This window comes from Heterodontus francisci, chromosome 4 (genome assembly GCF_036365525.1).
Source record: "Heterodontus francisci isolate sHetFra1 chromosome 4, sHetFra1.hap1, whole genome shotgun sequence".
In the NCBI taxonomy this organism is placed as follows: Eukaryota; Metazoa; Chordata; class Chondrichthyes; order Heterodontiformes; family Heterodontidae; genus Heterodontus; species Heterodontus francisci.
The window spans coordinates 173,240,104-173,267,020 of NC_090374.1; the positions used below are offsets into that span (position 1 = coordinate 173,240,104).

Below are 26,917 nucleotides of genomic sequence, written 5' to 3' on the forward strand. Positions count from 1 at the left end.
TGTCTCCGCTTTAAAGACGTCTGCAAACGCGACATGAAGTCCTGTGACATTGATCACAAGTCGAGGGAGTCAGTTGCCAGCGATCGCCAGAGCTGGCGGGCAGCCATAAAGGCGGGGCTAAAGTGTGGCGAGTCGAAGAGACTTAGCAGTTGGCAGGAAAAAAGACAGAAGTGCAAGGGGAGAGCCAACTGTGTAACAGCCCCGACAAATAATTTTATCTGCAGCACCTGTGGAGGAGTCTGTCACTCTAGTATTGGCCTTTATAGCCACTCCAGGCGCTGCTTCACAAACCACTGACCACCTCCAGGCGCTTACCCATTGTCTCACGAGACAAGGAGGCCAAAGAAGAAGAAGAAGAAGAAGAAGGTGAGTGCCTGGAACTTGCTGCCAGGGGAGGTGGTGGAAGCAGGTACGATAGTGAAGTTTAAGAGGCATCTTGACAAATACATGAATAGGATGGGAATAGAGGGATACGGACCCCAGAAGTGCAGAAGGTTTTAGTTTAGACAGGCATCCAGATCGGCGAAAGCTTGGAGGGCCGAATGGCCTGTTCCTGTGCTGTACTGTTCTTTGTTCTTTGTTCTAAGCTTATCATAAATCTGAGTTGTGAAAAGCGAACTTATTAAAAGTACATTGTTCACCCCCTTTAACCCCTCTTCATTTTTTGGTCTGTTTTGATAGAGTAAATAAGGAGAAACTGTTTCCAGTGGCAGCAGGGTCAGTAATCAGAGGACACAGTTGTAAAGTAATTGGCAAAAGAACCAGAGACGGAGAAGAGGAAATTTTTTTTACGCAGTGAGTTGCTGTGATCTGGAATGCACTGCCTGAAAGGGCAGTGGAAGCAGATTCAATAGTAACTTTCAAAGGGGGAATTAGATATGTAAGAAAGAATGAACTTGTATTTATATGGCATCTTTCACAATCTCATTATGTCCCAAAGTGCTTTACAGCCAATGAAGTACTTCTGAAGTAAAAACAGAAAATGCTGGAAATACTCGGATGTTCTGATGAAAGGTCATCGACCCCGAACATTAACTTTTATTTCTCCCTCCACAGATGCTGCCTGATCTGCTGAGTATTTTAAGCATTTTCTGTTTTTATTTCAGATTTCCAGCATCTGCAGTTATTTTGCTCAGATCCTTTGAAGCTTTGTGGTGTAGGGAATATACTTGAGGGGGAAATACTTGTAGGGCTATGGGGAAAGAGGAGTGGGACTAATTGGACAGCTCTTTCAAAGAGCCAGCAGAGGGACGATGGGCTGAATGGTTTCCTTCTGCTCTGTAAAATTCGATGATTTTCCAGCTGAAGTGAGCTGAGGTTATGGCACTCTGAAAGTAGCCAGTAGAGGGTGTAATTTTTACTCCTTCATTGTGGCTAAGAGCCCTCTCCTTGTGCGTCCTGCTGACAACTGAATGAAAATGGAAACTTACTTTTGTGGGGAACACCGGACGCGCGGAACAATGTAAAGTGAGTTTTCAACCTTGAAAGGGAAAAGCATTCTGAAGACGTGAAACAGATCTCTCAGTAAGGAATGTGGCTCACCCTCGTTTCAAAATGTGACCTATTTTAAGCCAGGTTTCTTTAAAAAAAAAAGAAACAGTTCAGCACATGCTTACATGGCTTCGCAAATTTGTGTCACGCTTACTGACTATAAATCTTGACAGTCTCTCTCCCCATGTCCACATCTACTCATGGAAGGGAAGGAAATCATGCTGGCAAAACTATGTGTAAATGCAGTTAGGAATATTTTGGTGGGTTAACTTGTTACAATCAGGATTTATTGCACAGAGGAGGGAGAAGATGTGCAAGTGAAATTACATTGCTGGATCAGGAAACTGACAGATATTAACTTTGCATTAATGAACGCTGTTACTGCAGTCTCAGGAGGGATCCTCGGGAGAGACTGTCTCAATGAGCCCATATTCCTTAGGGAACCGAATAAGTAGGTGCAAATAGATCAATAAATAAACAAAACCTCCTTCCTTCGCAGCTGGTGGAGATTCCAGTCCAGTACATGCAGCAAAAATGTATCCATACCCTCAATTCTGATTTGGGCTCAAGTCTTGATTTAATGTATTAGTCAGGTGGTAGCGGGAGAAGCAGCGCTGCGGGATTTCTGGGCTCTTTCTGTGCACTCGAGGAGGCGGTGATTGGACCGAACAATAGATGTGCGCGCGCGTGAGAGGTAGCGGGAGCGCGCCGATCGGGAGCGCGGAGGCTGCAAGGCGCGCCCCCGCTTGGCGGATCCGTTCCGCCAGCCTCAGCCAAGCAAGCGAGCCAGCAAGACAGAAGACCGGTTCTGAGCTGCAGCAGCCGCCTCAAGTGAGAGCGCAGTCCCGGTCCGGGAGCAGCGACACCTGCATCCACAGCACACCTGTAACACAGAGGCAGCACTGCAGGTAAACGCTGATTGTACCGATAGGGCCATCTTTCCCGTGTGTGAGAGAGGAGAAAAACAGAGAAAGAAATGGAGAGAGAAACAGGAGGGAGAAAATGAGAGAATAGAGGGGGAGAAGGCATGAAAGTAAGAGAGGGGAGGGGTGAGAGGAAGGGAGAGAGAGAGAGAGAAGGTGAGAGGATGAGAGAGGGAAGGAGAGGAAGAGCGAAAGGGAGAGGGTGAGACAATAAGAGGAAGAGGGTGAGAGAAAGAGGAATATTGGGGGAGAGAGATAGAGGGAAAGAAAGGGTGGGAGGAATAGAGAGAAATATACATATATAATATGAGAGGATAGATGCTGGGTATATTTATACTGTTTTGTCAAATGTATGGAGATATGTGATATGCTGTTTGTGCTGTCAGATCATGATGAAGGCTGTAATTCCTTACAGGTGCACTGAGCAAAGATGAGCTTTTTAAACAACTAATCTTCTGATAGGAAAGGTCTAGTTTTTGTGCTCACACCAGATACAGGGTCTTGTAAGCAATGATATCTGAATAAGAGGCAGTGCTCAGTGGTACATGGGTTGGTACGTCAGGTTGTTTAATGTGAAGTTGTTTTGGAGCTAACTGGTTGGTGAGTTATTCAGCTAAGAGGGTGAGTAGTCTTCAGGCCCAAAGGATAAGGCAGGGGAGGTAAGGCATCCAGTGTTGCTTGTGTGTTCCTGTAGAAGAAGAAACAAAAGGCCACTGGCATTGATTTTTCATTTTTTTTGCATTGGCTATTTTGTTTCATAACAAAACAAAGCTGCCTTGTCAAAGTTTTAATATACTGGACACAGCTGAAATGACTCTGTCTGTATTTGCTGTGTGTGTGTGTGCGTACCTTTGTATATAATGTCTAAATGTGTGTGATTATGTATAAATAAAATGTGTCTATTTGGTCAGACCTGTTCCTGTTATAGTACAACTGAGCTTAAATATATGTGACTAATCAAGAAAAATATTTCTGAATGTGGTTCATTCTAGAACTATTTATTTTTCATTTGTCTTTTCATTCCTCCCAACTTTTGATGCCTTTGAGTTTTGTCCCCCCTCATCCTGTTTCTAAATGGCAGCAAAGTTTGTAGATCAGAATTTCCTCCTTTTTGTTATGCTTAGCTGTTGTGAAAGAATAGATTAAATAGGTTAATCTTTTAAAGTATATTGTTTACTTGCTGCCTTTCGTGCAGCTAGTTAAGAACTGTTTTAAGTCAAGCATATTTGTTTATATAATGATCCCAGTGGGCACGTTTAACCCAAAATTCTGAGCTTTTAGTTTCTCTTTAAATGTAACCTTGAAATGAATTGTTGCTGTATAATTCTCTCATTGGGAGTCAATTTTTTTAAAAGCGATCTTCAGATCTGCCTGTTTGACATTTTCTTATTTTGGCAAGGTGGGAGCATTTATCTTATCAGTGGACTTGAGCGTGTAAATGTTATGAAACAATTCTAGAGGTGACTTACAAATTCTCATCCAACACTCTTTGCTGGATATTTGTGCCAAAAAAGCTATTAAAGATACATTATTATCAAGGTTTTATTTTGCATTTAGCACAGGCATTATTTTGCCACATCTGAGGCAGACATCTGAGATGTGCAAATTTAATGCTGTTTATAAATTAGCCAATCTTCCATAACTTTCAAAAGTGCAGCTTTTATTGGTGTTTTTTTTAGCCCAAGTGCTACATGTTTGAAAACAGCTGGCTTCTATTTATCTACAGAATTACTCCACATTTCTCAGTTCATGAAATGGTGCAAACAGTTCCTTATACTCCAAGAGCTATATTAGTTTACATTCTGTAGTGGGTTTTATTTCATAATTATGTTTTTAAAAAGTATTGAATAACAAGAATGATTTGATATATCTTTTCTGTTTGAAAAGTCATCAGATAGGTAATGCACAGGTTGGGAACTAGACTCCCAAGATGGCAAATTCATTTCCACCTCAACAACAACAACAAGTATTTATATAGCACCTTTAACATAGTAAAAAAAGTCTCAAGGCGCTATACAGGAGCATTATCGGACAAAATCTGACACCGAGCGACGTAAGGAAATATTAGGACAGGTGATCAAAAACTTGGTTAAGTGCATCTTAAAGGAGGAGAAAGTCAGAGAGGTTTAGGGAGGGAATTCCAGAGCTTAGCGTCTAGGTGGCTGAAGGCACAGCTGCCATTGGTGGAGCAATTAAAATCGGGGGATGCTCAAGAGTCCAGAATTAGAGGAGTGCTGGAGGGTTGTGGGGCTGAAGGAGATTAGAGAAAGGGAGGGGTGAGGAGAAAGAAAACAAGGATGATAATTTTTAAATCAAGGTGTTGCCAATGTAGGTCAGGGGTGAGTTTTGCTAACTCTTGGCAGGGTTACTGAATAGAAAAAACTATCAGAACCAAAGCTGCCAGGAGTGATGCACTCACTCACAGATGGCTTATGGAGCAGCAATATGAAACAATGGTCAGGTAGTAGTGAGGGGAGAGAACTTATTTAAGGTGATCTCTTTTAAGGTGATGTTTTTCAGATTGGAGGCCGGTGACCAGTGGTGTGCTGCAGGGATCGGTGCTGGGCCCTCTGTTGTTTGTCATATATATTAATGACTTGGATGTGAATGTAAGGGGCATGATTAGTAAGTTTGCAGATGACACCAAAATTGGTGGTATAGTGGACAGTGAAGAAGGTTGTCTAAGGTTACAACAGGATATCGATCAACTGGGAAAATGGGCAAGGGAGTGACAAATGGAATTTAATGCAGACAAGTGTGAAGTGATGCATTTTGGGAAGTTAAACCAGGGCAGGACATGTACAGTGAATGGCAGGGCCCTGCGGAGTCTTGTTGAGCAGAGAGACCTTGGGGTGCAAGTACGTAGTTCCCTGAAAGTGGCAACACAGGTAGACAGGGTGGTGAAGAAGGCATATGGCATGCTTGTCTTCATTGGCCGAGGCATTGAGTACAAGAGTTGGGACATCATGTTACAATTGTACATAACGTTGGTTAGGCCGCATTTGGAGTGCTGTGTGCAGTTCTGGTCGCCGCACAACAGGAAAGATGTGATTAAGCTAGAGAGGGTGCAGAAAAGATTCACAAGGATGTTGCCTGGTTTAGAGGGCTTGAGTTATAAAGAGAGATTGGATAGGCTGGGTCTCTATTCCCTGGAGCAAAAGAGGCTGAGAGGGGACATGATAGAGGTATATAAAATTATGAGAGGCATAGATAGGGTAGATAGCCAGAGTCTGTTTCCCATGGTAGGGGTGACTAAAACTAGAGGGCATAGATTTAAGGTGAGAGGGAGGAGGTTTAAAGGGGATCAAAGGGGTAAATTTTTCACACAAAGAATAGTGGGTATCTGGAATGAGCTGCCTGAGGAGGTGGTGGAGGCAGGAACAGTAGCGACATTTAAGAGTCATCTGGACAGGTACTTGAATGAGCAAGGCATAGAGGGATATGGAATTAATGCAGGCAGGTGGGATTAGTATAGATAGGCATTATGGTCAGCATGGGCACGGTAGGCCGAAGGGCCTGTTTCTGTGCTGTGCGAGTCTATGACTCTACAATAAATATTATCCAACAAAACATACATTTTGGGCTGGTGGCAAATATATGTTAATGCTCACATGCTTTGCCAGATGTATCATGTGCCTTCTGTCACCTTCACGAGGTAAACTTGTAGCCAGTTAAAGTCAGAGCCTTTGTCATATCTGAGTAAAATTGATGACATTTGTTTAAGTCACTCTTCCATGCATCTTGTATAGTGGCTGAACCATATATAGACCTCTCTTTAATATCATATTTTGTTATTTAAACTTGAATCATAAGGTGTCTGTTAAATTTTGCTTACCAACTGAACTTATAACCTCCAGATACAGCAACTGTTGTTGTAATCACACTGAATCCCAAATGTTTGTATAGATCCAGCTGAATAATTGTCGAAATTTGTCACTAAGGTTGCATGCATGTTATGGTCAGATTTGAATGTATATTTAAATAAATTTTTAATAGCTTCAAGTATTGTCACAAGGTCTTTTAACTCCTTCGGAGCTGGACTGGCATTGCACTTTGATAACTTCAGGTGTAGCTGAACTCTTGTGGGGGAGGGAGTGGAGACATTTCGGCAGCAAGGGGAGGAATCCTGTTTCAAACGTGATTAATTTTGAAGATACTGCATTTTATTAGAAACTGAACTGGAAGTTTGTACCTTTTATACATTTTATTTTGCGCTGATATCTATTTTTCTTCTGGATTCAGATCGATGATTAAAAGAAATAAGGGTGACCATTTGATGAGTGTGTACCAAAACCCACATTTCTCATTGCTAATTTCATTTTTAGATAATATCTGGAGAAGTATTATTTTTCCTTCATGGAGTAACTTACTTGTCCACTAATAGCCCCAGATGTGCTATTAAAGGCTAACATAGTTTGGTTCTGTATTTTCCTTGAGTTCCAATTTATTATACTAAATTACTTTTAAATTGAATTAATAGAAACACAAGTGGTTGCCTGTTGTTTAAATCACCTCCCACTGAAGTTCTTGGACTGACTATTCGGAGTTCTCTTTTGTGATAGGGTGGTGGAAAGTTAAATCTAAGATATCGGCTAACGAATTACTTCAAATTGTCTGACAGTTGATCAAAACAGATGGGAGTCTCTAGCCCATAAACATCAGCTTGCCCTCTCTTTGGAGTATGGCAGGATTGTATCCTTCATGTCTTGACACCAAAAGTAAGATTAATGTTTTCTCCCCCTAATTCTTGCGAAAAGTTTTAAATCGGAAATCATCAGCATCTGACATTTGAAATTGCAGGACTTTGTATACAAGCAATATTAACATGAGCTTTTCTTTACTGAGGCTTTGCATCACATTTGCAAGAATTGAACTATGCAGTTAATTGGCTACTGAAAATCCACAGCTGCATTTATTTGCATTGTGTGCGTGCGCATGTGTCTCACTGATGCAACAGGTTGCCCCGCAGAGAGGATGAAGCATATTGACCATGTAGTTGTCATTCTGCAAGAGGGCAGCAGCATTGAGCAAATCGTACAGTCCTGCTGTTGGATACAAGGAAGTAAAGACAAGACTGAAAGCAGAAGTCTTTGCAAGGTGCTTTTGTGCACCCTTCCCAGCTGCTTGTTGTTGAGGGGTGCATGCTGTTCACCCAGCTGGATCAGGAAATAGTGTGGGATGTTAGGAAAGAAAATACATTATAAAAATGTGATCGTCTCAAAGAACAACAGTTTGCATTTATATAGCCTTTAACGTCATAAAATTTCCCAAGGAACTTCACGGGGGACTTATCGGACAAAATGTTGGGAGGAAGGGACACGAAGAAGGGGTGTGGAAGATCCCCAAATGTTCTTGCTGACTTTCTTTTGTTGTGCAGTACAGTATGTGTATTTTATTCTGTGGTGTTGCTGTAGAATATTTGAAGAGTTGGGCCCCAGCACTCTCTGAAGTTGCCAGGCAACAGTATGTGCAGTGTTCTGTTTCTCTCTCATTGGTGGGGACTACATCAGCTAACTGTAAACTGCTGGGGTGAGGAGTTTGTGGTCTCCAGCCTCATGCAGTTTATTCATGGGATCCCAAATGCAAAGGCCATCATATACCATGTAGAATGTTTGTACCTTTAGTAGAATTCCTTCTGTAAGAGGTGGCCTGAAAACTCAATAACAACGAGCCACCCTTTTCAATGCTACTTGTTTTGGTTTAAAGTCCAAACAAGAATACAAAATTCAACATGTATAGCAGGAGAAAGAATGAAAGAACTTGCATTTCTGTAGTGCCTTCTGTGATCTCTGGATGCTTTGCAACCAATTTTTGAAGTGTAGTCATTGTTGTAATGTAGGATATGTGCACAGCAAGATCCCACAAACAGCAATGACATAATGAACAGATAATTTGTTATTGATGTTGGTTGAGGAATAAATAAAGGCCCCAGCCCCTGCTCTTCAACATTGTGCCATGGGATCTTTAACCTCCACCTGAGAGGGCAGACAAGGCTTCGGTTTAATGTCTGATCTGAAAGCCTGCACTTCTGAAAGGAATCCCTATTTGGTTATAATCCGGAACTATACTAACCCTCAGGATGCTGCACGGTGCCAAATTTTGTCTGATTACACTCCTGTGAAGTGCCTTCAGATGTTTTACCATGTTAAAGGTGCTACAGAAATGCAAGATGTCATTGTTGCATATCTACTGCAGAGCTCCAATATGTGAAACATATGCAGTCGGTTGGGGAGAGTACACCCAGTGCATTGTTCACTCGAGCAGCTGAAGTCTGATCTGATGTGGAGGCATCCAACGGTCCATGTGGAACTTTCGAATCTTCTGATCCAAAGTATTAACTCTGCTCAAAAGAGTTAGGGGTAAGATGAGTTCATCTCTTCATGTCTTTATTAACGTATATCCACACTCTTGAGATAATTAATGAACCTGATCTGCTGCATGTGCCTAGTTTAGTGGCATCAGTTACTGCCTTAAATGGTCTGAGCTCCTTGCTTTCATGGGAGTTGACAAATGCGGACAGATGAGATTCGATAGGAAAGGCTGACATGACGGAGGCAACTCTTGCTCATGTGGAACAATTCAAATGAAAATATCCGAGTTTGTATGTGGCCCTATTGGTAACAGCAACACACCCCTCTTTTTTTGGTGTTTAGATGACCCAATTTATCCTGAAGGAGTTCTGCAGAACATCATTTGACTCTGCTCCTGTGAAATGAGTTTGAGAAGGAAATTAATTCTTGCACATGAATAAATTAGGGAAATGAGATGTATTGAAGGACAAAAATACACTCAAATGGCCATCACACCCATAAAAAGGTTTTTATACAATAGGTCGACTTGCCTCTCCATAGGCTGTACTTTGGACTGCATATTAATGAATATTAAAAGGCTGTATAATTAGGGGCTGTAACTGGGGAATGTATTGCTCATTATGTACATGACCACATGATTAATTTCTGCTTCCAACTAGATGCCAATTGCAACTCCTTAAACTTAGCATGTAATGCAGATAGTGAAATGATTGGGGGTTGGGGCTCAGTGACAGTGAAGAGAGGGAGAATTTGGTGGAAGATTTGTATTTATATGGTGCCTTTCGCAATCTCAGGACATTGTGAATCGCTCTACAGCCAAGGAAGTAATTTTGAAGTGTAGTCACTGTTGCAATGCAGGAAACACGGCAGCCATTTTGTGCACAGCCAGTTCCCAAAAGCAGCAATGCAATAATTTGTTTCAGTGATGTTGGTTGAGGGATAAATATTGGCCAGGATACTGGAGGGAACTTCCCTCCTCAACAAAATAGTGGCCATGGGATCGTTTACATCCACCTGAGAGGGCAAATGGGGGTTTTGGTTTAACGTTTCATCAGAAAGACGGTACCTCCGACAGTGCAGCACCTATTCTACTACACTGGGAGTGTCAGCGTAGACTTTGGCTTCAAAACTCTGGAGTGAGGCTTAAACCCACGACCTACTGAACCCTGGCTACATTGTGGGAAAGATTTGCATTGATTCAGGTAACTAAGTAGTGAGGGAAATTGGATTGTGGGGAGTATTTCAATCTGTCGTTGAAACCTATTACAAATGGCTATTAGGCTAACAAACAACGACAAATAGGTAAAGACCCTCTGGTGCATCCAGCCTGTCCCACGCTATTGTGGTACTCGGGTGCATCACAATATATACACTCTCCACCCCAAATAAAAGCTCTGTGATCTCCTGGGAGAGCTAAATGGAGATGGAGAACTTTTATTTTTTGGGGAAAAAGAATGGTTAAAATAACTTTTTTTTCAAACCATGTATCTTGCAGTTTGCTTTTGGGTTAAGTTTAGCAAAGAAATATTTCTTTTGAATCATGTTTCACTTTTTATTTGTTAGTAATCAACTGTTGTAATTTTCCCTTCACAGTAGCTGTTGTGTTTTCACAACATTTCAAGAATGCAATAGTCTGTTCTTCATTTAAATCACACCATTTTTAATATACATAGAAAGCATTCCTGAATTTTCTTGCTCTCCTAAATCTAATGTTTTCATAGAATTATTGAATGAATCATAGAATGCTTACAACATAAAATGGGCCAATTGGCCCATTGAGCTCTTGCCGGCTCTCTGCAAAAGCAATTTAGCTAGTCCCACTCCCCGCCCTTTCCCCGTAGCCCTGCAAATTTTTTCCCTTCAGGTGCTTTTTTTTTCATTCATTCATTGGATGTGGGCATCGCTGGCCAGGCCAGCATTTATTGCCCATCCCTAATTGCCCTTGAGAAGGTGGTAGTGAGCTGTCTTCCACTGAACCGCTGCAGTCCATGTGAGGTAGGTATACCCACAGTGCTGTTAGGAAGGGAGTTCCAGGATTTTGACCCAGTGACAGTGAAGGAACGGCGATACAGTTCCAAGTCAGGATGGTGTGTGACTTGGAGGGGAACTTGCCGGTGGTGGTGTTCCCATGCATTTGCTGCCCTTGTCCTTCTAGTTGGTAGAGATCACGGGTTTGGAAGGTGCTGTCTAAGGAGCTTTGGTGTGTAGCTACAGTGCATCTTGTAGATGGTACACACTGCTGCCACTGTGCATCAGTGGTGGAGGGAGTGAATGTTTGTAGATGGGGTGCCAGTCAAGCGGGCTGCTTTGTCCTGGATGGCGTCAAGCTTCTTGAGTGTTTTTGGAGCTGCATCTATCCTGGCAAGTGGAGAGTATTCCATCACACTCCTGACTTGTCCTTGTAGATGGTGGACAGGCTTTGGGGAGACAAGAGGTGAGTTACTCGCTGCAGGATTCCTAACCACTGACCTGCTCTTGTAGCCACGGTATTTATATGGCTACTCCAGTTCAGTTTCTGGTCAATGGTAGCCCCTAGGATTTTGATAGTGGGGGATTCGGCGTTTGTAATGCCATTGAATGTCAAGGGGAGATGGTTAGATTCTCTCTTGTTGGAGATGGTCATTGCCTGGCTCTTGTGTGACGCGAATGTTACTTGCCACTTATCAGCCCAAGCCTGGATATTGTCCAGGTCTTGCTGCATTTCTACACGGACTGCTTCAGTATCTGAGGAGTCACGAATGATGCTGAACACATTGTACAATCGTCAGCGAACACCCCCACTTCTGACCTTATGATTGAAGGAAGGTCATTGATGAAGCAGCTGGTTGGGTCTAGGACACTACCCTGACTAACTCCTGCAGTGATGTCCTGGAGCTCAGATGATTGACCTCCTACAACCACAGTGGCACAGGCGGCACAGTGGCGCAGTGGTTAGCACCGCAGCCTCACAGCTCCAGGGACCTGGGTTCAATTCTGGGTACTGCCTGTGCGGAGTTTGCAAGTTTTCCCTGTGACCGCGTGAGTTTTCGCCGGGTGCTCCGGTTTCCTCCCACCGCCAAAGAATTGCAGGTGATAGGTAAATTGGCCATTGTAAATTGCCCCTAGTGTAGGTAGGTGGTAGGGAATATGGGATTACTGTAGTGTTAGTATAAATGGGTGGTTCTTGGTCGGCACAGACTTGGTGGGCCGAAGAGCCTGTTTCAGTGCTGTATCTCTAAATAAAATAAATAAATATACCACAACCATCTTCCTTTGTGCTAGGTATGACTCCAACCAGCAGAGAGTTTTCCCTCTGATTCCCATTTAGTTCAATTTTGCTAGTGCTCCTTGATGCCATACTTGGTCAAATGCTGCCTTGATGTCAAGGGCAGTCACTCTCACCTCATCTCTTTTGTCCATGTTTGAACCAAGGCTGTAATGAGGTCAGGAGCTGAGTGGCCCTGAGCAGGTCATTGCTAAGCAAGTGCCGTTTGATGGCACTGTTGACGACACCTTCCATCACTTTACTGATGATTGAGAGTAGGCTGATGGGGCAGTAATTGGCCGGGTTGGACTTGTCCTGCTTTTTGTGTACAGGACATACCTGGGCCATTTTCCACATTGCCGGGTAGATGCCAATGTTGTGGCTGTACTGGAACAGTTTGGCTAGGGGCGCGGCAAGTTCTGGAGCACAGGTCTTCAGTACTATTGCCGGAATATTGTCAGGGCCCATAGCCTTTGCAGTATCCAGTGCCTTTAGTCATTTCGTGATATCACGCAGAGTGAATCTAATTGGCTGAAGTCTGGCATCTGTGATGCCGGGGACTTCAGGAGGTGGCCGAGATGGATCATCAACTTGGCACTTCTGGCTGAGGATTGTTGCAAATGCTTCAGCCTTATCTTTCGCACTGATGTGCTGGGCTCCCCCATCGTTGAGGATGGGGATATTGTGGAGCCGCCACCTCCAATTAGTTGTTTAATTGTCCACCACCCTTCATGGTTGGATGTGGCAAGACTGCAGAGCTTAGATCTGATCCGTTGGTTATGGGATCGCTTAGCTCTATCGCTTGCTTCTTACGCAGTTTGGCACGCAGATAGTCCTGTGTTGTAGCTTCACCAGGTTGACACCTCATTTTGAGGTATTCCTGGTGCTGCTCCTGGCATGCCCTCTTCATTGAACCAGGGTTGGTCTCCTGGCTTGATGGTAATGGTAGAGTGGGAGATATGCCGGGTCATGAGGTTACAGATTGTGGTTGAGTACAATTCTGCTGCTGCTGATGGCCCACAGCGCCTGATGGATGCCCAGTTTTGCATTGCTAGATCTGTTCGAAATCTATCCCATTTAGCACGATGGTAGTGCCACACAACACGATGGAGGGTATCCTCGATGTGAAGGTGGGACTTCATCTTCACAAGGACTGTGCGGTGGTCACTCCTACCAATACTGTCATGGACAGAAGCATCTGCGGCAGGCAGATTGGTGAGGACGAGGTCAAGTATGTTTTTCCCTCTTGTTGGTTCCCTCACCACCTGCCGCATACCCAGTCTAGCAGCTGTGTCCTTTAGGACTCGTCCAGCTCAGTCAGTAGTGGTGCTACCGAGCCACTCTTGGTGATGCACATTGAAATCCCCCACCCAGAGTACATTCTGTGCCCTCGCCACCCTCAGTGCTTCCTCCAAGTGGTGTTCAACATGGAGGAGTACTGACTTATCAGCTGGGAGAGGGCGATAGGTGGTAATCAGCAGGGGGTTTCCTTGTCCATGTTTGACCTGATGCCATGAGACTTCACGGGGTCCAGAGTCGATGTTGAGAACTCTGAGTAATTCCCTCCCGACTGTATACCATTGTGCCGCCACCTCTGCTGGGTCTGTCCTGCCGGTGGGACAGGATATACCCGGGGATGGTGATAGCAGTGTCTGGGACATTGTCTGGTATGATTCGTGACTATGACTATGTCAGGCTGTTGCTTGACTAGTCTGTGGGACAACTCTCCCACCTTTGGCACAAGCCCCCAGATGTTAGTCAACAGGGCTGGGTTTGCCATTGTCGTTTCCGGTGCCGAGGTCGATGCCGGGTGGTCCGTCCAGTTTCATTCTTATTTATTGACTTCGTAGCAGCTAGATACAACTGAGTGGCTTGCTAGGCCATTTCAGAGGGCATGTAAGAGTCAACCACAGGTAAGGGCAGCAGATTTCCTTCTCTAAAGGAAACCAAATGGTTTTTTACAACAATTGCCAATGGTTTTAATGGCCATCATTAGACTAGCTTTTAATTCCCGATTTATTAGTTGAATTCAAATTCTGTTGTGGCAGGATTTGAACCCATGTTCCCATAGTCTGGGTCTCTGGGTTACTAGTCCAGTGACAGTACCATTATGCCTCCCTTTATCCTATTCTCTTTTGAAAACCACAATTGACTCTAATAAGAACATAAGAAATAGGAGCAGGAGTAGACCATTTGGCCCCTCAAGCCTGCCCCTCCATTCAATAAGATCATGGCTGATCTGCCCCAGACCTCAACTCCTCTTTCGTGCCAGCTCCTCGTAGCCCTCAACACCCTGATATTTCAAAAATCTATCTACCTCCTTTTTAAATAATTTCAGTGATCTAGCCACCACAACTCTCTCGGGTAGAGAATTCCAGACATTCACGACCCTCTGAGAGAAGAAATTCCTTCGCATCTCTGTTTTAAATGAGTGTCCCCTTATTCTGTAACTATGTCCCCTAGTTTGAGATTCCCTCACTAGTGGAAACATCTTCTCAACATCTACTCTGTCAAGCCCCCTCAGAATTTCAATAAGATCACCCCTCATTCTTCTAAACTCTAATAAATAAAGGCCTAACTTGTTTAGCTGTTCTTGATAAGCAACCCCTTCATCCCAGGAATCAGCCTAGTAAATCTTGTTTGAACTGCCTTCAATGCCAGTATATCCTTCCTATAATACAGAAACCAAAACTGTACACAGAACTCCAGGTGAGGCCTCACCAACACCCAACAACAAGACTTCCCTATTTTTAAACTCCAACCCCTTGGCAATAAAGGCCAAAATTCCATTTGCCTTTTTAATTACTTGCTGCACCTGCATGCTAACCTTTTGTGTTTCATGCACAAGAACACCCAGATCCCTCTGTGCTGCACTTTTTTGAAGTCTCTCCATTTAAATAATAGTCTGCCTTTAGATTCTTCCTACCAAAGTGCATGACCTCACACTTTCCGACATTAAACTGCATCTGCCAAATTTTTGCCCACTCACTCAACCTATCTATAACCCCTTGCAGATTCCTTATGTCCTCATCACATGCCCTCCCACCTATTTTTGTATCGTCAGCAAATTTGGATATATTACAGCTGATGGGGACTAATGCCCCTCCAGATCCTTCTTCCCCTTCACTTCCCTCTGACCCTACCCCTTCTGATCTGGGCCCTTGCCGTGTATTCACTATACCCTCTGACCTCCCCCTCTCTGATGCTGAACATTCTGTACTCAGTAAAGGTCGCAGTTTTATCCCTTTATGCCCCCACTTCAATGAATTTCGTGCTCGGCATGGCGTTGAGCTCTTCTTCCATCGCTTCCGGGCTCACTTCTTTGACCAGGAGTCCTCTACCGATCAGCAGACCCATTCACCCGCCTCTCCCTCTACCTGGACCCCTCCCACTGGCCTGTTACCCGTTCTTTTTCTTTTCATTGAAAACTGTCGGCGAGACATTGGTCATCGCAATTTCTCTGCCCCCCTCACTCACTCTAACCTGTCCCCCTCTGAACTTGAGGCACTCCGTTCTCTCAGGTCTAACCCCGGCATGGTCACCAAACCTGCAGACAAGGGGTGGTGCTGTTATTATATGGTGTACTGACCTCTACCTTGCAGAGGCTCAGCGCCAACTTTCAGACACTTATTCCTACCTCCACCTAGACCATGAGCCCACCACCGAACATCAAGCGACTGTCCACAGGACTGTCACTGACCTCATCTCCTCTGGAGATCTTCCCTCCACATGGTCCAACCTCACAGTCCCACAACCCCAGACAGCCCGTTTCTACCTCCTTCCCAAAATCCACAACAGGACTGTCCCGGAAGACCTGCTCCTGCCCTACGGAACTTATTTCTTCCTATCTTTACTCTATCTTTTCTCCGCTGGTCCAGTCTCTTCCCACCTATACCTGTGACTCTTCTGATGCCCTATGACATTTTGACAGTTTCCTGGCCCCAACCACCTCCTCTTCACTATGGACGTCCAATCTCTCTACACCTCCACCCCGCACCAGGACGGTTTGAGGGCTCTCCACTTCTTCCTTGCACAGAGGCCCAACCAGTCCCCATCCACCACCACCCTCCTCCACCTGGCTGAACTTGTTCTCACATCGAACAGCTTCTCCTTCAACTCCACTCACTTCCGTCAAGTATAAGGTGTTGCTATGGGTACCCTCACGGGTCCTAGTTATGCCTGTCTTTTTGTGGGATATGTCGAACATTCCTTGTTCCAGTCCTACTCAGGCCCCCTTCCCCAACTCTTTTTCCAGTGCATTGATGACTGTATCAGTGGTGTTTCTGCTCCCGCCCCGAAATGGAAAACTTTATCAACTTTGCTTCTAATTTCCACCCTTCTCTCACCTTTGCATGGTCCATCTCTGACACTTCCCTTCCCTTCCTCGACTTCTCTGTCTCCATCTCTGGTGATAGGCTGTCTACTAATTTCCTTTATAAGCCCACTGACTCCCACAGCTACCTTGACTACACTTCTTCACACCCTGCTTCCTGTAAGGACTACATTCCATTCTCCCAGTTTCTCCGTCTTCGACGCATCTGCTCTGATGATGCTACCTTCCATGACAGTGCTTCTGATGTGTCTTTTTCCTCAAATGAGGATTCTCACCCACTGTGGTTGACCGGGCCCTCAACCGTGTCCGGCCCATTTCCCATACCTCTACCCTCACCCCTTTCCCTCCCTCCCAGAACCGTGACAGGGTTCCCCTTGTCCTCACTTTCCACCCCATCAGCCTCTAGATCCAAAGGATCATCCTCCGCCATTTCTGCTACCTCCAGCGTGATGCCACTACCAAACGCATCTTCCCCTCCCTTCCCCTGTCAGCATTCCGAAGGGATTGTTCCCTCGGTGACACTCTGGTCCATTACCCCCACCACCTTGTCCCCTTCCCACGGCACCTTCCCCTGCAATCGCAGGAGGTGTAATGCCTGCCCATTTATCTCCTCTCTCCTCACTATCCAAGGCCCCAAACACTCCTTTCAGGTGAAGCAGCGATCTACTTGTACTTCTTTCAATGTAGTATACTGTATTCGCTGCTCACAATGTAGTGTCCTCTACACTGGAGAGACCAAACGCAGACTGGGTGACCGCTTTGTGGAACACTTCTGCTCAGTCCTAAAGCATGACCCTGAGCTTCCAGTTGCTTGCAATTTCAACACTTCTCCCCTGCTCTCATGCTCACATCTCTGCCCTGGGATTGCTGCAGTGTTCCAGTGAACATCAACGCAACCTCGAGGAACGGCGTCTCATTTTCCGATTAGGCACACTGCAGCCTGCCGGACTGAACATTGAGTTCAATAATTTCAGAGCATGACGGGGCCCCCCATTTTACTTTTATTTTTAGTTATTTCTTTTTTCTTCTTTATATTTTTTTTGTTTATTTAATTTCATCTTTGTTTGTTCAGTTTGCTTACCCACTTTTTTTTCATGTTTGTACTTGCGGCTTGTTCAGTTTTCAGTCCGTTAACACCCTATCTGTACTAATGCTTTGTCTTTCAACACACCATTAACATATTGTTTGCCTTTGCTCCACGACCTTCTGGTCAGCTATTCTGTGACCTTGTCCTATCTACACCTTCTCCTTTGTTATCTTCTGCCGCACCCCCGCTTTACTTGCTTAAAACCTTTTACATTTCTAATATTTGCCAGTTCTGAAGAAGGGTCACTGACCTGAAGCATTAACTCTGCTTCTCTCTCCACAGATGCTGCCAGTGCTGCTGAGTATTTCCAGCATTTCTTGTTTCTACTCTGTCCAGACCCTTCATGATTTTGAACATCTCTATCAAACTTCCTCTCAACCTTCTCTTCTCTAAAGAGAACAGCCCCAGCTTCTTGAATCTTTCCACGTAACTAAGCCCCTCATTCTTGGACCCAATCTCATAAGCCTTTTCTGCACTCTTTCTAAATCCTTCACATCCTTCCTAAAGTGCAGTGCCCTGAATTGGACACAGAACTCCAGTTGTGTATTGGAGTATTTTGACTACATTCTTTGTCTCCCCTTTCGTGTCAGTCATTTCTGATTCCCCACCAATTCCACTAATTTTGCTTTCATTATTCATCAGCCTTGTGTGTCTGATTCTGTGTGGTTTTCCCTCTCTCCTCTTGTGCCCTAGATGAGTTGTCTTTCCTGTTTTGTTCTCTTTTGATTGCCTTGTTTTAAAATTGAATTTTCTCTGGGATTATTTTTCATCCCACAAGCTTTTTATATAAAATCACCAGTCCATAAAACCTTATTTCTGCTCTGATCACTGGCGCCCAAGTCTGCCAAGCCATTATTCCATCTCGTGACCCACTATTTTGAAAGTCAGATGTATAGCTTCATCTTTTAAGTTGTTCTGCTATGATCACTGTCTTTCAAATGAGACTTTAAACCAAGGTCTTGTCTGTCCTCACCTGGATGTAAAAGATCTCAGTGCTATTATGAAGATGATCAGCGAAGTTCCCCCTGGCGTCCTGGGCAAATATTTATCCCTCAACCAACATCACTGAAACTGACTTTCACATTGCTTTTTGTGGGAGCTTACTGTGCACAAATTGGCTGCCATGTTTCCTACATTACAACAGTGACTACACTTCAAAAAATACTTTATTGGTTGTAAAGTGCTTTGCGACATCCTGAGGTTATGAATGGTGTTATATAAATGCAAGTCTTTCACATCCACAAGGGTTGGAGAAAAATATAGCTTTCATAGGTTAACATTTCTACTGTTAAATCCAAGCATTTACTTGATCTTTGTTTCTCTTCCTCACTTCCTTTAGAAGTAACAGTGCTGGACTATATGTAGGCCATTAAGTTTGTGATTTAGTTCATGTCGATAATGGTTCTGGACAGGTATTGCTGAAAATGGTCTACATGAGCCTGTTTGTATTGCAAACTGCATCCAGTTCGCCAGAGCTGGCGGGCAGCCATAAAGGCGGGGCTAAAGTGTGGCGAGTCGAAGAGACTTAGCAGTTGGCAGGAAAAAAGACAGAGGCGCAAGGGGAGAGCCAACTGTGTAACAGCCCCGACAAACAAATTTTTCTGCAGCACCTGTGGAAGAGCCTGTCGCTCTAGAATTGGCCTTTATGGCCACTCCAGGCGCTGCTTCACAAACCACTGACCACCTCCAGGCGCTTATCCATTGTCTCTCGAGATAAGGAGGCCAAAGAAGATCTAGCACATTTTAAGCTGTAATACAAACTCCAGTGGGAAACACTGCCGAGGCCTGCAACATTAGCAGATGGCGTCAGTTAGACTGCTTCAACAATGTTGGTCACAGATGAACCTTTAAATATTTTCTGTGAAAATTACTTTTTAAAAGAAAAATCAAACAAACCAGCTGACTTGTTTATCAAATATGGGAGCATTCTGTTGCCTAGGAAACCTTGTATTAGTCTCCATGGAGAGTACTTTTAAAAATGATTTTTTGGCTGTTGTGCAAAACTGCAATCATCACCTAATTAGGATGAAAACTTGGCTCAAGAAATTATAATGTACCTTTGGCATGTAGGCTAAGACTTTGATTCCATTTCTAGACAGAGGAGTTATAGGACAATTTCTGCTCCTCTTCCTAATGTATATAAGATTGGCCTGGAGTCGCCCAGATTTTAAGATTGATCTCCAGGACATTGCTGCGAGCAAAAACCTAAGAGAAATATCATAGGGGCATTAAAAAAGAAGTATCTTTCCTTTTCTTTGAACACTTCTGTCTATTGGGCAATTGGGGGAAGGGGAGTTATTAAAGGCTGTTTGATTGGATGGTTCTTGACTGTCAATAAGGAAGCTAAGAATCTCTTCACTCTCCCATTTGCTATGGGAAGGTAAGGCGGGGTGAGGATGGATGTGTCGATTGATCAATGACGGGAGAGTGTAGGTGGGGCATCTGGAGGTGGGAGGTCATGTGATGAAAGCTCCAAGAATACATTGAACCTGAGTAGGCAACCTTAAATGCATATGTAATTTTCAGCTGTTGTAAGATGAGCTGTTAAGAGTTAACTTTTTTTTAATGTCATGGGACAGTTTGTACAGAATGTCTGCAACAATTTATCTTTTTTCTGTACATATAACTTTGCAAAAAAATTAAATTACAAAATAAAAATCCTTTGTTTAAGACAAGGCGATCACTCCTGGTTTCAGTACCACCTTTAGTAGTTGTTCAAAATTATGAAGGAGCTTTGATGGGGAGAAGCTGTTTCCACTGGCAGGAGGGTCAGTAATCAGAAGACATAGATTTAAGATAATTGAGAGGAGATGAGAATTTTTTATTACGCCGTGAAATGTTGTGATCTGGATAGCGCTGCCGGAAATGGTGGTGGAAACAGATTCAGTAGTAACTTTCAAATAGTAATTTGATATATGCTTGAAAAGGAGAAACTTTTAGAGCTGTCTGGAAAGAGATGAGTGGGAGCAATTAGATAGCTCTTTTAAGGACCCAGTACAGGCGTGATGGGCTGAATGGCTGCCTTCTATGCTGTATAATTCTATGATATAGTAATTACCTACTTTCACAACTTAATTGAAACCCCATTGCCTTTTTAAGTAGAATGTAAACGTTAAAATGTGGTAAAGTTTCATCATTTAGGAAGGATATGAAAGCTTGACAGAGAGTGCAGAAAAGATTTATGATAATTTATGAGGTAATCCCTCATCCCAGCGATGAGGGATTACGAAGATAGGTTGGAGAAGCTGGGGTTGTTCTCCTTAGAGAAGGTTGAGAGGAGATGTGATAGAGGTGTTCAAAATCATGAAGGGTCGAGACAGAGTAGATAGGGAGAAACTGTTCCCAATAGCAGAAGGGTTGAGAACAAGAGGACCCCAATTGAGGGTGAATGGCAAAAGAACCAGAGGCAACATGGGGTAAACTTTTTATGCAGCGAGTGGTTAGGATCTGGAATGCACAGCCTGTGGAGACAAATTCAATCATGGTTTTCAAAAGAGAATTGGAAAACCACCTGAAGGGGGAAAAAAAGTTGTAGGGTTGGGGGGAGTGGGACTAGCTATTTCTCAAGAGCCGGGATGGACATGATGGGTCGAATGGTCGCCTCCTGTGCTGTAACAATTTGTGATTCTATTACACAACTACACAGTTTTTCAATGTATTGCACATTAGAAGAAAAAGTAGTGGGGGTGGGGGGGGGGGGGTGGGGTGTGCAGTGAGCAGCGAAATGTAATCAATGGTGTCAAACTGACTCAAGGAAAGGCAGTAATAGATCTGGGAGTGATAGCAGTGGTTATTCTGGCCATGTCCATAGCAACAGTCGAAGTACAAAGAATGTTGCAGTGCAACATTCAGGTCAGTGCAGTGCAAGCCTGAAGGGCTCATGCTGGAGCTGCAGTGTTCTGGTAAGGCTGCATCTTTCAAATTATTTGAAGTTGAAGGGACACCTCCCAAGTCCTGAAGCTGTTTCGAGAAGGGCCGCAAACGGTAATGTCTGAAGACTTAAATTATAAGGAAAGATTAGGAAAAATTCCAACTTTTCAGCCTTGAAAAGAGGTCAATGAAAGGGGGTCTTTTATATGTGAAAGAGAAAAGGTTACAGTAACTTTCAAAAGGCAATTGGATGTACAAGTGAAAAGGAAAAACATTACAGGGCTGTGGGGAAACAGCAGGTGAGTGGGGCCTAATTGGATAGCTCTTTCAAAGAGCCGGCACAGGCATGATGGGCTGAATGGCCTCCATTGTGCTGTAAGATTGTATGATTATGGGTTAAATAATTTCAAATGTACGTCCTTTGTTGGAGGCAAGTTCAGGATTAATGCAACAAGAACTTGTATTTATATGGCATCTTCACAGGAGCATTATAATACAAAACTCGATACTGAGCAACATGAGATGTTAGGACAGATGATCAAAGAGCTATGCTTAATGGAGCATCTTAAAGGAGGAAAGAGAGGACAAGAGGTGGAGGAGTGTAGGGAGGGAATTCCAGAGCTTAGGGCCTCGGCAGCTGAAGGCAGGTCCAACAATGGTGGAGTGATTCAAATCAGAGCGGTGCAAGAGGCCAGAGTTGGAGGAGCGCAGAGATCTCAGAGGGTTGTGGGGTTGGAGGAGAATACTGAGATAGGGAGGGGTGAGGCCATGGAGGGATTTGAAAACAAGGATGAGAAATTTGAAATTGAGGCATTGTTTAACTGTATGCTCATTCACCAAATTGCTTAATGCAAGGACAGTATATTTTTGGTTAGGCTAGAGGAGGAAAATATTGGAGTCTTTCAAAAGGCAGTTGTGATGAGACTGTGGATACTATAGAAGGATGAACTAGTTGAATAGAAGATCCATCCTTGCTTATGTTTGTGAACATGAGGGTACTTCTGTTATGTAACAAGCACTCATTCCATGATAATATGAAAGGCACAATTTAGCATAGCGGTGCCTCACCAGACCCCTTTCCTATCCTGAGTGGCATGAAACAGGGCTGTGTTCTCGCACCTACACTGTTTGGGATCATCTTCTCACTGCTGCTCTCACATGCGTTCAAGTTTTCAGAAGAAGGAATTTTCCTCCACACAAGATCATATGGCAGCTTGTTCAACCTTGCCCGTCTTTGAGCGGACCAAAGTACAGAAAGTCCTCATCAGGGAACTCCTCTTTGCTGAAGATGCTGCATTAACATCTTCACATTGAAGAGTATCAGCCGAGACTCATCGACAGGTTTGCGTCTGCCTGCAATGAATTTGGCCTAACCATCAGCCTCAAGAAAACGAACATCATGGGACAGGACGTCAGAAATGTTCCATCCATCAATATCAGCGACCACGCTCTGGAAGTGGTTCAAGAGTTCACCTACCTAGGCTCAACTATCACTAGTAACCTGTCTCTCAATGCAGAAATCAACAAGCGCATGGGAAAGGCTTCCACTGCTATGTCCAGACTGGCCAAGAGAGTGTGGGAAAATGGCGCACTGACACAGAACACAAAAGTCCGAGTGTATCAAGCCTGTGTCCTCAGTACCTTGCTCTATGGCAGCGAGGTCTGGACAACATATGTCTGCCAAGAGCAACGTCTCAATTCATTCCATCTTCACTGCTTCCGGAGAATCCTTGGCATCAGGTGGCAGGACCGTATCTCCAACACAGAAGTCCTCGAGGCAGCCAACATCCCCCGCACATACACCCTACTGAGCCAGCGGCGCTTGAGATGGCTTGGCCATGTGAGCCGCATGGAAGATGGCAGGATCCCTTAGGACACATTGTACAGCGAGCTCGCCACTGGTATCAGACCCACCGGCTGTCCATGTCTCCACTTTAAAGATGTCTGCAAACGCGACATGAAGTCCTGTGACATTGATCACAAGTCGTGGGAGTCAGTTGCCAGTGATCGCCAGAGCTGGCGGGCAGCCATAAAGGCGGGGCTAAAGTGTGGCGAGTTGAAGAGACTTAGTAGTTGGCAGGAAAAAAGGCAGAAGCGCAAGGGGAGAGCCAACTGTGTAACAGCCCCAACAACCGATTTTATCTGCAGCACCTGTGGAAGAGCCTGTCACTCTAATATTGGCCTTTATAGCCACTCCAGGCACTGCTCCACAAACCACTGACCCCCTCCAGGTGCTTACCCATTGTCTCTCGAGACAAGGAGGCCAAAGAAGAAGAAGAAGACTCCGTGTTTCAAATTTCAGTGAAAGATCTAGTTTCTAATGTACCTATGCACAGGGACATTGGATCCAATTAATGTTAGTAGCATAATCATCCTAAATGCAAAGTTTAGTTATCTCCTGTGACTCAATCTTATTTGTTGACGTTCTTGTATGAATGCACATTGGGTCTGATTTGCATCCATTGGCCATATGCTTTTTTTAGAACTGCCGATCTATCCTCCAAGTCAGACAAAGGTAGTTTGTGTATTTTTGAGTTGAAGGAACAGGTCCTTATTTGCAATGAGCACAATTGACAACTATAAGCATAATTAGTACAAATTAGCATGCTAAATTAAAGCCACAGGGACAATAGCTAATTGAAATCAAATGGGAAATAAATTAACACAGTTTGGAAATGGCCTGCGCCAGAAATTTCCCTTGTGTAAGTTCACCATACAAGAAGTATTCGTTGCTGTCTGAATGCATTCAGTGGAATTGTCACTGCCATTATGTACCAGTTCTAGTACTAAAGTCATAGTGGTCCCGTGAGCATGTATTGATCTCAAGTCCTGTAAATCTCATTAGCCTTCACAAAAATTGGCAGCTTTTGGTTGAGGAAGGGTAGAAACTGCACTTTTTCATCCCACTATCAAAGTAAATGTGAATTCTAAATACCATATGATGAGACTGAAATATTCTAATTTTTCTGGATGAATGAGCGATCATCAGAATAATGTGAAGCTAAGTTTATGCATCACAATGATGAAGCTATTCTTGGGGTCTCTTATCACTAGCAAATCCAAACCACAACCAAACAGGTGTCACTCCTAATACTCTGCTTTTGTCTCAGAGCAATTGTACAAAGCATTGGAAGTACTTGGGTAGTTGAAATCAAATTGCATGGGGTGAGGGTATGGAGGGCAGGACTCCGTTTGTTTGACTCATGCACCTCTTTGAGTGGTATTGAGCTGTCACAGCCCACACAAAGCTTGTTTCTAGCTCTGTCGAGTTTAGCTGATAGCCAAGACGTGAGTGAGGGCACTGAGATGGATCTTGATGTTCCTGGTCAATGAAGGGTTAGAAAATCGAAAGATCCATCTATGAAACTGCATTGTGACAGGAGTTGATATCGATGGGAATGGGGGGAAATCTCTTTACACTCATCACCACCACGGGATCACATTGTTTGCATATTATTCATCCACTGCTGTCTTTACTGCATATGGGCAATTGACGACATTAATGCCCTTCTCCCAGACACATTTTATACTTGGAAAAGTTAAATCTAAAACAGGCAGTTAGTTTATGTGGTCACGCTTTGCTGGACTAATCTTGGCAAGCTTGCTTGAAGATTGTTTTGTTCATGGCCTTGGCACCACTTTGGTGCCTGTTATTGAAGTAAGATATATTGACATAAAATTCTTCTCTTTGTGTTCAACTTCTTCCGTAGCCTCCCTCTCTCGATCTCTGTGACCTTTGCCAGTGCTAGAGCCAGCTCCTTTCCCAAACTCTCCATTCCATCTTACCCTGGCCTCTTGTGCATCCCCACTTCCTTATCTGGCAGGCCCCACTCTGGAGTTCTTTCCCTCCCTACCCTCTCTGCTGCCACACATCCGTCTTCTCCTTTAAGACCCCTCTTTTAAAACCCACTAAATTTTTAGTCTCTCCTCCTATTATCTCCTTTGACTCAAGGGTCCAGTTTTTTTTCTTGCTGTTTACATTGTCTTGGTGAGTAGTTCCTTTAACACCGAACAATTTAAATGCATGTTTTTGTAATGAAGAAACTTGAGGTGCATCAAATGCATTGTGTCTACAAGACATTAAGTGACTATTTCAATGGATGAATACTACTACAACATCTGTATGACAGGAAAAGCTTATAATGGAATGCCATAATGGATGAATAAAGACAGAAGGTAAAATTGAAGTTAAGGATAGGGGAGTACGTTAAGTAAGTGGAGAACCGGGGAGAATACGAAGAGATTAGGAGAGACATTTAAAAAAAAAACATTTGGAAAGACAAAGAGGAACTCTGAAAATAAATTATCAAGTACAAAAAAATTTTAAATATTCCACAGGCACATTAAAAAAAAGCTGGGCTGGGAATAGAGCCACTAAAGAACAGTCAGGATAAAATCTCAGGCATGATAGTGAAATGGCAGAATTATTAATTAAATACTTTGCTTCATTATTTACCAGGGAGATGGATCAGATGGACTTGACATCAGAAGATGAGATTAGAAATGAGAGAACTCCATTTTAAAATAAAGAGGAAAGATATTAAATAAACTAATCAAACTCAACAGGATAAAACCCCTGGTTCGGATAGATTTCATCTGTGCATTTTAAAAGAATCGAGGGAAGAGATAGCAGAGGCATTATTACACATTTAATTCATTAGAAAAAGGTGTAGTGCCAGAAGACTGGTGGATAACTAACCTTATAACCTATATTTAAGAAGGGAAATCGAACACGTCTAGAACTATAGACCGATCAGTTTAACATCGGTAGTAGGAAAAATAATGGAATCCTTACTAAAGGAGAAAATAAAAAAAACTCCTAGAAACCAAGAATATGATTATGAATAGTCAGCATGAATTTCAAAAAAGAAAGTCTCGCTTAACCAACCTCATTGAATTCCTTGAAGATGTAAGGAAACAAGTGGACAAAGGTAATGTGGTAGATGTAATATATCTAGATTTCCAAAAGTCCTTCAATAAGGTACCACATAATAGATGAATGAATAAGGTCAGAGCATGTAGTACCAGGGGACAGTAGCCAAATGAATAGCTATCTGGCTGCAAGAATGAAAGCAGGGAGTGGGGGGTAAAGGTTGGCTATTCAGAAGGTGGAAATGGGGTCCCCCAAGGATCAGTGCCGGTACCATTGTTGTTCACAATTTATATTAATGATTTAGATTTTGGAATCAAAATCACAATTTCTAAATTTGCGGGCGACACCAAATTGGGAGGGATATTCAATACAGAGTGCAATTGCAGAAACATTAATAAACTTGCAGAATGAGCATATAATTGGCAAATGATTTTCAACATAAATAGTGTGAGATATTAATTTTGGTAAGGAAAATAAGGTCAGATATTACTCGGAAAAATAACAATCTAAATGGGGTAAATGGATCTGGGAGTAAATATACACAACTCTAATAGTTGTGACACAAGTTAGTAAGGCTTTAACAAAAGCAAACCAAGCATTAGGGCTTATTTCTTTTCTAGAGGGTTAGAATTGAAAAGTAGTGAAGTTATGCTAAACCTTGGTTAGACCACACTTGGAGTATTGTGTACCGTTCTGGTTGTCATATGACAAAAAGGATACAGAGGTACTGGAGAGGGTGCATAAAAAGATTTACAAGGATGATACCAGAACTGTGACGGCATGCT

The 26,917-nt window shown here is 43.5% G+C and overlaps 1 protein-coding gene across 7 annotated transcripts in view; it reads left to right on the forward strand.

Moving 5' to 3' along the window:
• The first annotated feature begins 1,406 nt into the window (after positions 1 to 1,406).
• pip5k1ba (phosphatidylinositol-4-phosphate 5-kinase, type I, beta a) overlaps positions 1,407 to 26,917 on the forward strand; it is a 163,958-nt gene continuing 138,447 nt past the window's right edge. For 2 of the 7 annotated variants that reach the window (XM_068030557.1, XM_068030554.1), the window contains exon 1: positions 1,521 to 2,399. The gene's annotated coding sequence lies outside the window, so the exon portion shown is untranslated. Of the gene's footprint in view, positions 1,468 to 1,519; positions 2,400 to 9,655; positions 9,928 to 26,917 lie in introns of those variants that run through there. The other 5 variants (XM_068030551.1, XM_068030558.1, XM_068030550.1 and 2 more) reach the window with 5 other exon arrangements.